This window comes from Coregonus clupeaformis, chromosome 21, assembly GCF_020615455.1.
Source record: "Coregonus clupeaformis isolate EN_2021a chromosome 21, ASM2061545v1, whole genome shotgun sequence".
NCBI classification, from domain to species: domain Eukaryota; kingdom Metazoa; phylum Chordata; class Actinopteri; order Salmoniformes; family Salmonidae; genus Coregonus; species Coregonus clupeaformis.
In genome coordinates this window covers 1799584-1816278 of record NC_059212.1, presented here as the reverse complement: position 1 = coordinate 1816278, position 16695 = coordinate 1799584, and the positions used below count along the sequence as shown (strand labels likewise).

Genomic DNA, 16695 nt, shown 5'->3' with positions numbered 1-16695 from the left:
GCTTGTTCCCTTGCGAACTCAACATGGCTTTTGATTCTGTCTTTTATAATTCACAGAACTGTTGTCTGTTTGCCTCTGGGACCAGCTCGTAAGCCCAAAGGATAGCAGCTTTAACAGTGTCATAATCTGAACTCTGGTCAAGAGATAAAGTGGAGTACACTTTCTGAGCTTTTCCCACAAGAACACTTTGGAGGAGCAATGACCAAATATCTCACAACCATTTTAGGGATGTGGCAATCCGCTCAAACAGAGTAAAATATACACCCACCTCCTATTCGTTGAAAAGGCAGTACAAGTCGGCTGTTCCAACCAAGATCAAACCCTATTAAGGGTGCAGGATTATCTGACCTGATCCGGAGTGCTTCCAGATCTATCTCTTAATCGAATGGCATGCTCACGTTCCTGTTCTCTTTCCTTGTGCTTAAGCTCTAATTTCTGTTGTTCACATTTTGCCTTTCGTTCTAACTCTCACAGTTGCATGTCTATGGGGTGTACTCTACCACCCGTAGGACCCTTTTCATAATCCTCCCACTCCGGAAGGAGTTCCTCCTCCACCTAAACAGTATAGACTAACTCTTTGACTACTGCTGTCGAATCAGCATTGGCAACGTTGATGTCATAACGCTTTGCAATGATGAGCAGATTTCCCTTCGTACATTTATCTAGCATCTCCCATGTAGGGTTTTCCACAAATGCTTCCAACTTAAAGTCTGTGGTTTTTATTACATTTGTTATTAGCCTGTGTGTTTATGCAACTTTCAAAATGATTCCACCAATCTTATAACCACTCTGGGTGGATGTCAGTGACAGAAACTCTACCACAAGTGTTTTTTGAACACTCAAATATCTGGGCACAGCGGAGCTTCAGAGTAGGTGATTAGAGTGACTACCATAGGAAACAAGATCCTGGACGAGCCCCCATTTTGCTACGTTCCCCAGCAAGAAACCAAAACTTGTCGCTCAAACAGAAGGGGGAACTAATAAAGAGCCACGAACAACAACCAAAACTAAACAGGTGGGGTTCTAGGAGGGCTTCTGAAAGACACTCATGGTTAACCCTCTATATCTCTCAAGCCAAATGGAGCACTGGGCCAGCCGCTCTTAAATATCACCTGTGCCGGCACAGGGGCAACGCCATCTGACTAACGAGATGATAAGCCAGCACAGGTGACACCAATCGGTGCGTACAATGTGCTAAAGTGCTAACGTCCAACCTCGAAATATACATGATAAAAACCTAGGCCTGTAATACACACACACACACGCAGTAAACATTCACATTTCTTGCAGATAAACACACCTCCTTTATGATTCACTGGGAAATCTGAAGTGTGACTGGTGTCTGGTTATTAGGTCTCTCGAATTGGGCACAGAGCACAGGAGGTTGGTGGCACCTTAATTGGGGAGGACGGGCTTGTGGTAATGGCTGGAGTGGAATAGTATCACACATGGTTTCTAAGTTGGATGTCTCTTCAAAGCACGCACAGTGTAGTCTCCCTGCTTGTATTTCGGATACAAGATGGCGTATCAGAGTTCTCCTTTCGAGGTGGATGCATGGGCTCACTCTGCCAGATGCAGTCTAGAAGGAAACACAGCAACCGTTGCAAAAAGCAATGTACTAATGGCCTTTGTTAACTGCAATGACCCTCTAATTACATACCTGCACAACATTCCAAGAAAGGAAAAGGCCACATTTTTAGGAGCAAACTTCAGAATAAGGCTATGGAAGGCCTCTATGCATGAAGTCTGGCAATGTGGACTCATCTTTTTGATGTCCTTCAGGAGTCTTGGTGCCAGGAGTATTGCGGTCAGCTTCTTACATGTGTCTGTACCTATTCCAAAGAAGAATAAAAGAGGCTGTCCATTTCTGTAAAAAATATTTCATATCTTAATACAGAAGTACACAGGAAATAAAAAAACAATACAACCGATTAAATGCAATGAATTTCTCTAAATTATACTTGGCTTGAGCCACTGCCTGGTCTGTTCACTTGGCCACCGCCTCCTTCCCCAAGATTGATGTTGAGGCTGACCAGTGAACATGATTCACAACACTTTTCCTCCAAGGCTCTACTTCTTCACAGTTCTTCACCTTCGCCAGTCCATCAACTTTCTTACCTATCCCTTGACACCAAAAAATTAAGAAATCCCCAACTTCAAAGCAGAATGGTATCAGCTATTCAGGAAGGATTTTACAATGCGACAAATAGTAAATGGAACATGAATGTATTTGATAGGAATGTACTTGAATGAGAAAACACATACCCTTAGCCAGATGCCATGAGTCGTAGCAGTGGCTAATAATAATAATAAGCCATTTAGCAGACGCTTATATCCAAAGCGACTTACAGTCATGCGTGCATAAATTATTTTTTGTATAATGGGTGGTCCCGGGGATCGAACCCACTACCTTGGCGTTACAAGTGCCGTGCTCTACCAGCTGAGCTACAGAGGACCACTAATCAAGGGTCTCTTCTCTCACATGAACTTCTGCACAGAAGGATGTCTGTCCATAACAATGGTCTTGATTGTGACCCCCTACTCTCAAGGCCGCTGGCTGTTTCCAACTTCATTGCTCTACAGGACATAAATTAATGTTAAAAGTTATTGACGTAGATATTGGTGAGTGATGGTGCTATATCAAGTTCTTATTTTACATGCACTAGTTGGATGTCAAGGATTTTGTTGGCTTTTAGGTTCACCATTGTGTAACTGCCATACTTTGCGCAATGTCCTAAAACACAATCATATAATTTCTGCACTATCAGTAATTTGACGTGACAAGATTATCGTATGGATTAAACATTTAAATCAAAATAAAACAATACAAACCTGGAGTGTCTAACCTCATATTGCCACCAAGAACCACATCTCCACCATCAATGAGTACGTGTCACACCCTGATCTGATTCACCTGTCTTTGTGATTGTCTCCACCCCCCTCCAGGTGTCGCCCATCTTCCCCATTATCCCCTGTGTATTTATACCTGTGTTCTCTGTTTGTCTGTTACCAGTTCGTTTTGTTTCTTCAAGCCTACCAGCGGTTTTCCCCTTGCTCCTGTCTTTCTCAAGTTCCTGTTTTCTAGTTTTGACCATTCTGCCTGCCCTGACCCTGACCCTGCTTGCCGTTCTGTACCTTGTCACACCACCCTGGATTTCTGACCTCTGCCTGCCCTTGACCTGTTGTTTGCCTGCCCCCTGTTTTTGTAATAAACTTTTGTTACTTCGACACTGTTAGCATCTGGGTCTTCTCCTGAAACGGGAGAGTACGTTTACATGCACACTAATAATTCGATATTAAACTGATTATGGCAGTAGGCAGATTATGCAATAGTGATGTAAACACCTTACTCTGCTTATCTTAATCGCCGTAAGGTCAACATCGAAGTAAGTATGCTGATTAAAGCACCCATTTAAAAAAAAATTAATAATAATAATAATTAGTCATTTAGCAGACGCTCTTATCCAGAGCGACTTACAGGAGCAATTAGGGTTAAGCGCCTTGCTCAAGGGCACATTGACAGATTTTTCACCTAGTCGGCTCGGGGATTAGAACCAGCGACCTTTCAGTTACTGGCACAACGCTCTTAACCACTACGCTACCTGCTGCCCCGAGCAGTCTTTCGAATTATTAGGACATGTAAACACCTTAATCGGTGTTTGAGCTGTGTATTTGATCTGAGCGTATTCTAGCATCATCCAAGTGAGCCTCCCTAGCACGAGTGAAGTGTGTTCGTAAAAACTGAATTTGTGTGTCTTAGAAGTAGTTTTCACATACAAACTTTATATTGTATGTTTGAACTCAGAATCAAATATGCTTCCCAAAAATAACATGTTCGCTGTGGTAGAATGTTTATTTTGATTGGCGATTTTCTGCATTTTCAGAGTGCCGTTACCACCTGATTTCAGATGAGTCCATGTAAACAGGATTATTAGGGAAATCGTTCTTCTTGCAAAGCATGTAAACGTTTTAATCAAACTATTATATTAATCTGACTATCCTAGATTAGATTAGTTTATTAGTCACATGCACAGATATAATAGCAGGATACAGTGAAATTCTTACGCTCCGAGCTATAACAGTGCAGGTAAAAAAAAAAGAAGTGAATGAGATCTGTTCCGTTTGGTCCCAGTTCCACTGCCAGTGGATGGTGGGATGAAGAAGCTTCACCTGGTGCCTGTGAAACCTTGCTTCAGAGATGCCTTGAGCATTGAATGCAGCCATGAACTAAAGAAGAAAAACATATCAGCTTTGTTGTTTAGTGGGGGAAGATGTCCCTCAGTACTGTTCAACTTCACTCCAACCATTACTAAGAGACTATATAATATCTCACCATCCTGATCTGAACAAATGAGGATCCGGTGAAGACGACAGCAGCAGAGAGATGCAGGTTTCCAGCTGGTATATTGGCCATATAAGGTTGATTGCTCCATTTCAGTGAATGCTCACAGTGAGCACAGCTCTGCTCAACATGCAACTGTGTGCCTAGAACCCCTTTGTCAATATTACATGTCCTGCTGCAAACTGGACAAGTCTTGAAGAGTTCCATCAGGTTGTCCTCATACACAATGTACTTGTGAGGAGGTGTTTTACAAAAGGATCTGCAGCAGTGAGAAAGAACAATTATAAACGTATTGACAAAACCAAAAAGGGTGTGACATAAAGATGCCTCTTATTACAAGACTGTTACTGGTGTAGCATATATTTTCCATTACCTGTCACAGTTGATGTTATCTCAGCAGGAACTGGAATCGTCTGTAAGCACCTCACATCTGGGCCATTTCAGGCGGGTAGAGTTTGCCAGAGGAGGTTCAGGGGTGGTCACGAGTCCTTGTATCGCAAGACACACTCTTATTTTGTATCCTGACCTGATAGGCTGAGAAGATGCATAAAATACAATAACTGCATATCAATATCTCATTCACAACACTTTCTTGCAACAGACAACACAATCATAGCCTGCCTCTTGCTTGCTACAAAGAGCTGATACTCACCCTTGCTTCTTTTAGAGGGCTTCAGATGAACCTCTACAGAAGCGTGTTGCAGACTGCATGGGTCGGTCTGGCACCCAATCACCAGTATTATCCCCGTATTTTTTCTGCCTTCTCGCCATTAAATCGAGTTAAGGAGGAAATGCATACATTTTCAGCCTGAATGGAGAATGTTTTATGTACGAACCGGTCCACAGGGGATACGAGTGTATAGCTGGCTGCATGCATTCCCTTTGGCCGGTAAGATGAACCTATTCAATATCGCCATCTGCCGGCCTTTGTGCTAAGCCTAGCCAGGCTGTTCAATTTGAAAAAATTAATAAAAATTTTGAAAAACTAAATTGGAATTGAACTAACTTAGCTAGACTAACTAACTTAACACTACAGTGCCTTGCAAAAGTATTCATCCCCCTTGGTGTTTTTCCTATTTTGTTGCATTACAACCTGTAATTTAAATGTATTTTTATTTGGATTTCATGTAATGGACATACACATAATAATCCAAATTGGTGAAGTGAAATGAAAAAAATAACTTGTTTAAAAAAAATTCTAAAAAATAAATCACGGAAAAGTGGTGCATGCATATGTATTCACCCCCTTTGCTATGAAGCCCCTAAATAAGATCTGGTGCAACCAATTACCTTCAGAAGTCACATAATTAGTTAAATAAAGTCCACCTGTGTGCAATGTAAATGTCACATGATCTGTCACATGATCTCAGTATATATACACCTGTTCTGAAAGGCCCCAGATTCTGCAACGCCACTAAGCAACGGGCACCACCAAGCAAGCGGCACCATGAAGACCAAGGAGCTCTCCAAACAGGTCAGGGACAAAGTTGTGGAGAAGTACAGATCAGGGTTGGGTTCTAAAAAAATATCAGAAACGTTGAACATCCCACAGAGCACCATTAAATCCATTATTAAAAAATTGAAAGAATATGGCACCACAACAAACCTGCCAAGCCCACCAAAACTCACGGACCAGGCAAGGAGGGCATTAATCAGAGAGGCAACAAAGAGACCAAAGATAACCCTGAAGGAGCTGCAAAGCTCCACAGTGGAGATTGGAGTATCTGTCCATAGGACCACTTTAAGCCGTACACTCCACAGAGCTGGGCTTTATGGAAGAGTGGCCAGAAAAAAAGCCATTACTTAAAGTGAAAAAATAAGCAAACACGTTTGGTGTTCGCCAAAAGGCATGTGGGAGACTCCCCAAACATATGGAAGAAGGTACTCTGGTCAGATGAGACAAAAACTGACCTTTTTGGCCATCAAGGAAAACGCTATGTCTGGCGCAAACCCAACACCTCTCATCACCCCGAGAACACCATCCCCACAGTGAAGCATGGTGGTGGCAGCATCATGCTGTGGGGATGTTTTTCCATCGGCAGGGACTGGGAAACTGGTCAGAATTGAAGGAATGATGGATGGCGTTAAATACAGGGAAATTCTTGAGGGAAACCTGTTTCACTCTTCCAGAGATTTGAGACTGGGACGGAGGTTCACCTTCCAGCAGGACAATGACCCTAAGCATACTGCTAAAGCAACACTTGAGTGGTTTAAGGGGAAACATTTAAATGTCTTGGAATTGCCTAGTCAAAGCCCAGACCTCAATCCAATTGAGAATCTGTGGTATGACTTGAAGATTGCTGTACACCAGCGGAACCCATCCAACTTGAAGGAGCTGGAGCAGTTTTGCCTTGAAGAATGGGCAAAAATCCCAGTGGCTAGATGTGCCAAGCTTATAGAGACATACCCCAAGAGACTTGCACCTGTAATTGCTGCAAAAGGTGACTCAACAAAGTATTGACTTTGGGGGGGTGAATAGTTATGCACGCTCAAATTGTCTGTTTTTTTGTCTTCAAAGTGGTAGGCATGTTGTGTAAATCAAATGATACAACCCCCCCAAAAATCAATTTTAATTCCAGGTTGTAAGGCAACAAAATAGTAAAAATGCCAAGGGGGGTGAATACTTTCACAAGACATTATATGTCAATATAATATAAATAACTATAACAATTTAACACACTCTAATTCTAAAAATACGAATAACACCTACGTTACTTATCTATATAGTAATTGGAAACGCTAATAATACAAGGTTTACTATTTGCTAATGCTAATGTTAGAATGACTCTCGATTACTATCTTCAAAACTCTCCGACTCCAACAGCCAAATTGTTGCCGCTGTCACTTGCTTTTATAGTTAGCCTTGAGGCAGTACCACCCGACACATCTAGAAAGGAGTGTACTTCATACAGAACCCCTCCCTTAAGATGAGAATTGAGCACCTTTGCAAGGAGCCTCCATGTCATGAATTGCAATGGCAGAGTTGAACCGCTAGGTGCAAAAAGAGCTTGATTTACTACTAAAAGACCGAAATATATCACTTTTGCAACGAACTGTCAAAATGAAGACCAGAATTGACGTGTTTCATCATAACTAAGCCTAAAACATTTGGTTTCCACTGAAATTAATGTTACGTTCTGCCAGGGTATACAGAAGATAGCCCTATTTGGTAAAAGACCAAGTCCATATTATGGCAAGAACAGCTCAAATAAGCAAAGAGAAACGACAGTCCATCATAACTTCAAGACATGAATGTCAGTCAATACGGAACATTTCAAGAACTTTGAAAGTTTCTTCAAGTCCAGTCGCAAAAACCATCAAGTGTGTCACGATCGTCTAGTAGCGAAGTAGACCAAGGCGCAGCGTGTGAAAGAAACATGACTTTATTATATTAAAGTACTAACAAACCAAACAAAACACGACTCGTGAAGTCCAACGGTTAACATACCGACACGGAACAAAAACCCACAACACCCAAGAGAAAACACACAGTTTAAATATGGCTCCCAATCAGAGACAACCAGCCGACAGCTGACACTCGTTGCCTCTGATTGGGAGTCACACATGCAAACATAGACATAGACAACCTAGAACACCCAACATAGAAAATGAACACATAGAATGCACACACCCTGGCTCAACATATAGAGTCCCAGAGCCAGGGTGTGACAGTACCCCCCCTAAAGGCGCGGACTGCGACCGCGTCTTAACAAAACCCCAAACAGGGGAGGGCTGGGTGGGCATTCCTCCTCGGAGGCGGCTCCGGCTCCGGCCTTGACCACCACCCTCCATAATACCCCGTAGCGCCCCTGGTCCGGTCTGACCCCGCTGGCTGGATCTGGACTGGACATTGACGGAGCGGATCGCTTACGCTCCGTTGTGGAGCAGCTGACCGGTCTTACCAGGCTGACGACTCGCACCCCGGGCTTGGTGCGAGTAGCAGGAACGGGCTGAACCAGGCTGACGACTCGCACCCCTGGCTTGGTGCGAGTGGCAGGAACGGGATGGACCAGGCTGACGACTCGCACCCCTGGCTTGGTGCGTGGAGCAGGGACAGGCCGGGCTGGGCTGGCGACGCACCCCGTAGGCTTAGTGCGTGGAGCAGGGACAGGCCGGGCTGGGCTGGCGACGCACACCGTAGGTTTGGTGCGTGGAGCAGGGACAGGCCGGGCTGGGCTGGCGACGCACACCGTAGGTTTGGTGCGTGGAGCAGGGACAGGCCGGGCTGGGCTGGCGACGCACCCCGTAGGTTTGGTGCGTGGAGCAGGGACAGGCCGGGCTGGACTGGCGACGCACCCCGTAGGTTTGGTGCGTGGAGCAGGGACAGGCCGGGCTGGGCTGGCGACGCACCCCGTAGGCTTGGTGCGTGGAGCAGGGACAGGCCGGGCTGGGCTGGCGACGCACACCGTAGGCTTTGTGCGTGGAGCAGGGACAGGCCGGGCTGGGCTGGCGACGCACACCGTATGCTTGGTGCGTGGAGCAGGGACAGGCCGGGCTGGGCTGGCGACGCACACCGTAGGCTTTGTGCGTGGAGCAGGGACAGGCCGGGCTGGGCTGGCGACGCACACCGTAGGCTTGGTGCGTGGAGCAGGGACAGGCCGGGCAGGGCTGTCGACGCACACCGTAGGCTTGGTGCGTGGAGCAGGAACAGGCCGGGCTGGGCTGTCGACGCACACCGTAGGTTTGGTGCGTGGAGCAGGAACAGGCCGGGCAGGGCTGGCGACGCACACCGTAGGCTTGGTGCGTGGAGCAGGAACAGGCCGGGCAGGGCTGTCGATGCACACCGTAGGCTTGGTGCGTGGAGCAGGGACAGGCCGGGCAGGGCTGGCGACGCACACCGTAGGTTTGATGCGTGGAGCAGGGACAGGCCGGGCTGGGCTGGCGACGCACACCGTAGGTTTGGTGCGTGGAGCAGGGACAGGCCGGACCGTACTGGGAACACACACCACTGGCTTTAAACGGGGATCAGGAACGGGCCGGACCGGACTGGCAATACACCTCAGTCCCTCTCGCCGTGCCTCTACGACTTCCTTCCCTCCTCTCGCCAATGGCTCCCGTAACCCGGTGGCCTTCTCTCCTCTTCTCCTATTTCGCCCTGTGGCAGCCTCCTGCTGCCCAGTCGCCCATGCCGTGTGCCCCCCCAAAAAAATTATTGGGGGTGCCTCTCGTCCGTCCGACGATGGCACTGCTGACGCCGCTGCTCCTCTCTCGCCAGGGCCTTGATCCTACCCCAAGGTCCCTTGCCCCCGAGCATGTCCTCCCAGGACCACACTTTGCCCACCTGGGCCATCGCCAGCCTCTCCATCTCCTTTCCTGGCGCTTCCTCCCATGACCAGGCTGCCTGCTCCTGGACACGCTGCTTGGTCCTTGTATGGTGGGTTTTTCTGTCACGATCGTCTAGTAGCGAAGTAGACCAAGGCGCAGCGTGTGAAAGAAACATGACTTTATTATATTAAAGTACTAACAAACCAAACAAAACACGACTCGTGAAGTCCAACGGTTAACATACCGACACGGAACAAAAACCCACAACACCCAAGAGAAAACACACAGTTTAAATATGGCTCCCAATCAGAGACAACCAGCCGACAGCTGACACTCGTTGCCTCTGATTGGGAGTCACACATGCAAACATAGACATAGACAACCTAGAACACCCAACATAGAAAATGAACACATAGAATGCACACACCCTGGCTCAACATATAGAGTCCCAGAGCCAGGGTGTGACAAAGTGCTATGATGAAACTGGCTCTCATGGGGACCACCACAAAATGGAAGACCCAGAGTTACCTCTGCTGCAGAGGATAAGTTCATTAGATTTACGAGCCTCAAAAATTGCAGCCCAAATAAATGCTTCATAGAGTTCACGTCACAGACACATCTCAACATCAACTGTTCAGAGGGGACTGTGTGAATCAGGCCTTCATGGTCGAATTGCTGCAAAGAAACCACTACTATAGGACACCAATAAGAAGAAGAGGCCTGCTTTGGCCAAGAAACACGAGCAATGGACATTAGACCAGTGGAAATTTGTCCTTTGGTCTGGAGTCCACATTGGAGATTTTTGGTTCCAACTGCCGTGTCTTTGTGAGACATGGTGTGGGTGAACGGATGATCTCTGCATGTATGGTTCCCACCGTGAAGCATGGAGGAGGAGGTGTGGGGGTGCTTTGCTAGTGACACTGTCAGTGATTTATTTAGAATTCAAGGCACACTTAACCAGCATGGCTACCACAGCATTCTGCAGTGATATGCCATCCCATCTGGTTTGGACTTAGTGGGACTATCTTATTTTTTTCAACAGGACAATGACCCAACACACCTACAGGTGAAGCTGGTTGAGAGAATGGCAAGAGTGTGCAAAGCTGTCATCAAGGCAAAGGGTGGCTATTTGAAGAATCTAAAATCTAAAATATATTTTGATTTGTTTAACACTTTTTTGGTTACTACATGATTCCATATGTGTTATTTCATTGTTTATATGTCTTCACTATTATTCTACAATGTAGAAAATAGTAAAAATAAAGAAAAACCCTTGAATGAGTAGGTGTGTCCAAACTGTTGACTGGTACTGTATATTTACTGTCCCATTTGATTGAAGAACAGAAACAGGGTATCCTTCCTCAGTAATTGATTGTATTATTTGGCACACAAAAGTAAAATGCATTCCATGTTGAACATAACCCTTACAGTTTTGAAACTGCAGTAAAAGTGCAGTAACTGCAGTCGACTGTGGTATTTTGGGCTCAGTAATTGTAGTTAAACTGCAGTGTACTGCAGTGTACTGCAGTTATACTGCACTCTGACTGCAATCTTTTTTCGTAAGGGGAAAGACCTAACTTAAGCATATATGCCACATCACTAGAGATTTTATTTTTTTCAATACTTGAATCATCCAATAGCTCATTTATTTTCTGCAGGTTGCTTGAGGGCTCTGAATGTGGTAGGTTAATGCATAATAAACAGTTGGAACTGAATGCAATCACTCTAAGAGTGGATGCTCTCTCCTCTCTCATAACTATGTGGTAAATCAAAATTATAGCTTTGGTTTTTCACAGTGCCGTTCCGAAATAGAACAATAACTGTCTGGCAGGCCATCGGATTACGACTGACTCAAAACAACGCATGCTTCAATAAATGCAAATTAACGTCGCTTCATTTCACAGCTCTGACCTTTATCATTAAATTGATGTTCTCAGTTGCCTTGACAACCGAGGAGCTGTGCAGCACAGGTGCGCAAAGGCTTCTATAATCAGTTATAAAAGTGCAGGCGGTGTCACCTTTCAGAGTTTGCAGGAGCTATAAAAAGAGCCTACTGAAATAAGACCGAGCAGCTGACTGACAGCGCAGCAATCTGATGATGAATTAAAATCCCTCAACCCTCTTCGCTGTGTGCACCTCAGCAAAGCAGACACTGAGGGAAGATATAGCCCACGATGGGGCTGTAAGAAACACTTTTTGAACAGTTTGAAAGCCATGCCTGGACAAAAACAGGAAGCCTGCACAGTCAGTATAAGATACCTTTGGTGACAGTTTATACTGGATTATGCAGATTTGAGTTATATCGCCAATAGTCATGGATCAGCCGTTAAGCCACATTCACTACAGAGTTTTCTCAGGATATAGGTTGTCCATCTAGTTAGGATTGCATTGAGAATTGTGCCATTCATGTACCCCATGCACACTGTAGCCAGGAGTTTCTGTTTAGGGCAATATGTTTACACTGACTGCCACTTTGACCTCTCACCACACAGAGGACTTGCCCGGTATGATTGGCATTTCATTTACAGCTCAATGCAAGGGCAGAAGTGAATCTTCAGGACATTGCTGACTCAGTTGACTGATTGAGCTTTGCTCGAGTCTACATCAAGTTAGTGATTTAATTTGAATTGTAGATGAGATCGGCATGCTGTTATGGTTCTAGCAAGTTCTAGCAAGTGCCAAAGTCACTGAGGTACCAAAGTTCACCCTGTTTAGACGTTTGTGAAGATTGAACATTATGAACATCAGCCTAGTGTCCTTTCACGAAGATAGTGAAGTGATATTTTTTTGATTAATACAGGGGGCATTAGACCTTTATTTATACAAAAAGAAAACAATCATGAATATATATGATGCTGCTTGCACATGTCACATACCACAATGCATATAAATGACAATTATTGTTTTCCATCAATAAAGCATAAGCATTCGACTTTCATAAATCCTATTTTTATCTACAGTTGAAGTCGGAAGTTTACATACACCTTAGCCAAATACATTTAAACTCAGTTTTTCACAATTCCTGACATTTAATCCTAGTAAAAATTCCCTGTTTTAGGTCAGTTAGGATCACCACTTTATTTAAGAATGTGAAATGTCAGAATAATAGTAGAGAGAAGGATTTATTTCAGCTTTTATTTCTTTCATCACATTCCCAGTGGGTCCGAAGTTTACATACACTCAATTAGTATTTGGTAGCATTGCCTTTAAATTGTTTAACTTGGGTCAAACGTTTCGGGTAGCCTTCCACAAGCTTCCCACAATAAGTTGGGTGAATTTTGGCCCATTCCTACTGACAGAGCTGGTGTAACTGAGTCAGGTTTGTAGGCTTCCTTGCTCGCACAAGCTTTTTCAGTTCAGCCCACAAATGTTCTATAGGATTGAGGTCAGGGCTTTGTGATGGCCACTCCAATACAGTGACTTTGTTGTCCTTAAGCCATTTTGCCACAACTTTGGAAGTATGCTTGGGGTCATTGTCCATTTGGAAGACCCATTTGCGACCAAGCTTTAACTTCCTGACTGATGTCTTGAGATGTTGCTTCAATATATCCACATAATTTTCCTTCCTCATGATGCCATCTATTTTGTGAAGTGCACCAGTCCCTCCTGCAGCAAAGCACCCCCACAGCATGATGCTGCCACTCCCGTGCTTCACGGTTGGGATGGTGTTCTTCGACTTGCAAGAAACCCCCTTTTTCCTCCAAACATAATGATGGTCATTATGGCCAAACAGTTCTATTTTTGTTTCATCAGACCAGAGGACATTTCTCCAAAAAGTACGATCTTTGTCCCCATGTACAGTTGCAAACCGTAGTCAGTCTTTTTTATGGCGTTTTGGAGCATTGGCTTCTTCCTTGCTGAGCGGCCTTTCAGGTTATGTTGATATAGGACTCGTTTTACTGTGGATATAGATACTTTTGTACCTGTTTCTTCCAGCATCTTCACAAGGTCCTTTGCTGTTGTTCTGGGATTGATTTGAACTTTTCGCACCAAAGTACGTTCATCTCTAGGAAACAGAACGCCTCTCCTTCCTGAGCGGTATGACGGCTGCTTGGTCCCATGGTGTTTATAGTTTCGTACTACTGTTTGTAAAGATGAACGTGGTACCTTCAGGCGTTCGGAAATTGCTCCCAAGGATGAACCAGACTTGTGGAGGTCTACATTTATTTTTCTGAGGTCTTGGCTGATTTCTTTTGATTTTCCCATGATGTCAAGCAAAGAGGCACTGAGTTTGAAGGTAGGCCTTGAAATACATCCACAGGTACACCTCCAATTGACTCAAATTATATCAATTAGCCTATCAGAAGCTTCTAAAGCCATGACATCATTTTCTGGAATTTTCAAAGCTGTTTAAAGGCACAGTCAACTTAGTGTATGTAAACTTCTGACCCACTGGAATTGTGATACAGTGAATTATAAGTTAAATAATCTGTCTGTAAACAATTGTTGGAAAAATTACTTGTGTCATGCACAATGTAGATGTCCTAACCGACTTGGCAAAACTATAGTTTGTTAACAAGAAATGTGTGGAGTGGTTGAAAAACGAATTTTAATGACTCCTAACTAAGTGCATGTAAACTTCCGACTTCAACTGTAACAATAGCAGGCCACAGGAGAGATCTTTGGAGATCCAGTTGCCAGTTTTGATTCAATTGGTCTAACATTGGGCTACATTATCTAAATTAAATAAGAGGTTGATTTAGAACACAAACTTACGTCTTGTTCTTCATTTGCACAGTTACACATATTAATGAGAATTTCAATACAAAATATGCTAATGTCCTTTCATCTACAGTATATGTATCATTACACAGAAAACACACAAATAAACAAAATGATTGTGCCAACAAATAAAAGGCTGTGCCTTATTGCAGGCTACAATCCCAGCATCAATGTAGCTGGTAATTTGCTAAGAACAGCGACAATGCCTGGATGGTGTTCTCAAGAAAACATTGGCAATTTTAAGAAATATTTGGCAGGGGGTTTGGCAAAAGATAACAAAAAAGTGACTATACATTTTTGTCAATTATGTAGCGCACATACTTCATTGACAATCATTTCCTGTGAACTAGTAAGAAACAATTCAACTACCCACCACTACCTATTTAACCTCTCATTACTCATTGACATCAATACTTTGGGCTCAAATCAGTCGAATCCAGATTACTTAGGCCTAATGCAGTAGTATATTAACATACATGTTTCTTTGTGGTTGAATATTAATTAATGCAGGTCTACAGGGTAGACTCAGCCCACAGGTATGCGAGCACAATAGAATAAGACACGTACATTGCCCTTTGGATAGTTGATGCCATTATTAATATTACAAATGAAAGCAATGCATCTCTAGCTTACCAAAGAAAGGGCATAAACATGCTGTAAACTGTATTCAGAAAGAAATTACTTTGAAACTACTTTGAAATATTAGGTTGCTATGTAATCTTTATACACGTGTTACCTTTTCTGTCAACATTCTCAGATTATTGCACAGAATTGCATCAGTGCTCAAAACCTTCAAGTGCCATAAATGTTACAGGTACACCTAAACCATTTACATTACTTAATGCTTTCCTCAAATATATTTTTTTATTTTCTTAACACTAGTACACTACACAATCATACACACTACGATCTAGTCATCCTCAGACCACTGAAATTATATTCACAGCACATAGTACACTTGAAATATGACAATTAACTCTCAAGCTTTGCATAACCTCTTGTAATAAAAAAGGGTTTTATTCTAGGCTAAATACTTAGTGTGTGCTTTTCACTATATGGATATATTTTGATTCAACATAATCTTCAACTGTTATTATGATGCGTCTCCTTGTTAACGGCAAAATTATTTGCTTAAAATGTAACCTACTGTATTGCGTCTGTAACCTTGCCAAAGAACACATTGTAACCAAATGGTCAATCCTTGTTGGATTTTGAAACACACAGATCTGTCATATCTACACTACCAGTCAAAAGTTTGGACACACATTTTAGTCATTTAGCAGACACTCTTATCCAGAGCGACTTACAGTTAGTGAGTGCATAATTTGTTTTCTTCCATACTGGCCCCCCATGGGAATCAAACCCACAACCCTGGCATTGCAAGAACCATGCTCTACCAACTGAGCTACATGGGAGATCAAGGGTTTTCCTTCATTTGTAATATTTTTTACATTGTAGAATAATAGTGAAGACATCAAAACTATGAAATAACACATTTAGAATCATGTAGTAAAGAAAAAAGTGTTAAACAAATCAAAATATATTTTATATTTGAGATTCTGCAAATAGCCACCCTTTGCCTTGATCGGAGAGGTTGAGGGTAGAGGAAGTTCAGGAGTAAAAACAAACAAAATATAATTATTGTAAAATTGACTGTGTCCATAAAATGTATGTAGTATGTATAAGCTGGAAGTAGAGGCCTAAGCATTGTTGTTCACTAGTTTGCTCCAATTAGGGAAGGGGTGGTGGGGTTGGAAAGTAATAAAGGAAATGTATGTGTATATATGTATGTATATATGTATGTATGTGTATATATATGTCCCCTGTAGCTCAGTTGGTAGAGCATGGCACTTGCAACGCCAGGGTTGTGGGTTTGTTTCCCACGGGGGGCCAGTATGAAAATGTATGCACTCACTAACTGTAAGTTGCTCTGGATAAGAGTGTCTGCTAAATGACAAAAAATATATACACTGCTCAAAAAAATAAAGGGAACACTAAAATAACACATCCTAGATCTGAATGAATGAAATAATCTTATTAAATACTTTTTTCTTTACATAGTTGAATGTGCTGACAACAAAATCACACAAAAATTATCAATGGAAATCAAATGTATCAACCCATGGAGGTCTGGATTTGGAGTCACCCTCAAAATTAAAGTGGAAAACCACACTACAGGCTGATCCAACTTTGATGTAATGTCCTTAAAACAAGTCAAAATGAGGCTCAGTAGTGTGTGTGGCCTCCACGTGCCTGTATGACCTCCCTACAACGCCTGGGCATGCTCCTGTTGAGGTGGTGGATGGTCTCCTGAGGGATCTCCTCCCAGACCTGGACTAAAGCATCTGCCAACTCCTGGACAGTCT

General features: G+C 43.4%; 1 long non-coding RNA gene across 1 annotated transcript; it reads right to left on the bottom strand.

Annotated features, from left to right (window-relative positions):
* Positions 1-4019: 4019 nt before the first annotated feature.
* On the bottom strand, positions 4020-5384 carry LOC121534543. The gene is made up of 4 exons (XR_005994628.1): positions 4995-5384; positions 4716-4876; positions 4334-4601; positions 4020-4227 (listed from the first exon to the last, which is right to left on the bottom strand). It is a non-coding gene; the product is annotated as an uncharacterized LOC121534543 (long non-coding RNA).
* Between the last annotated feature and the right edge of the window lie 11311 nt (positions 5385-16695).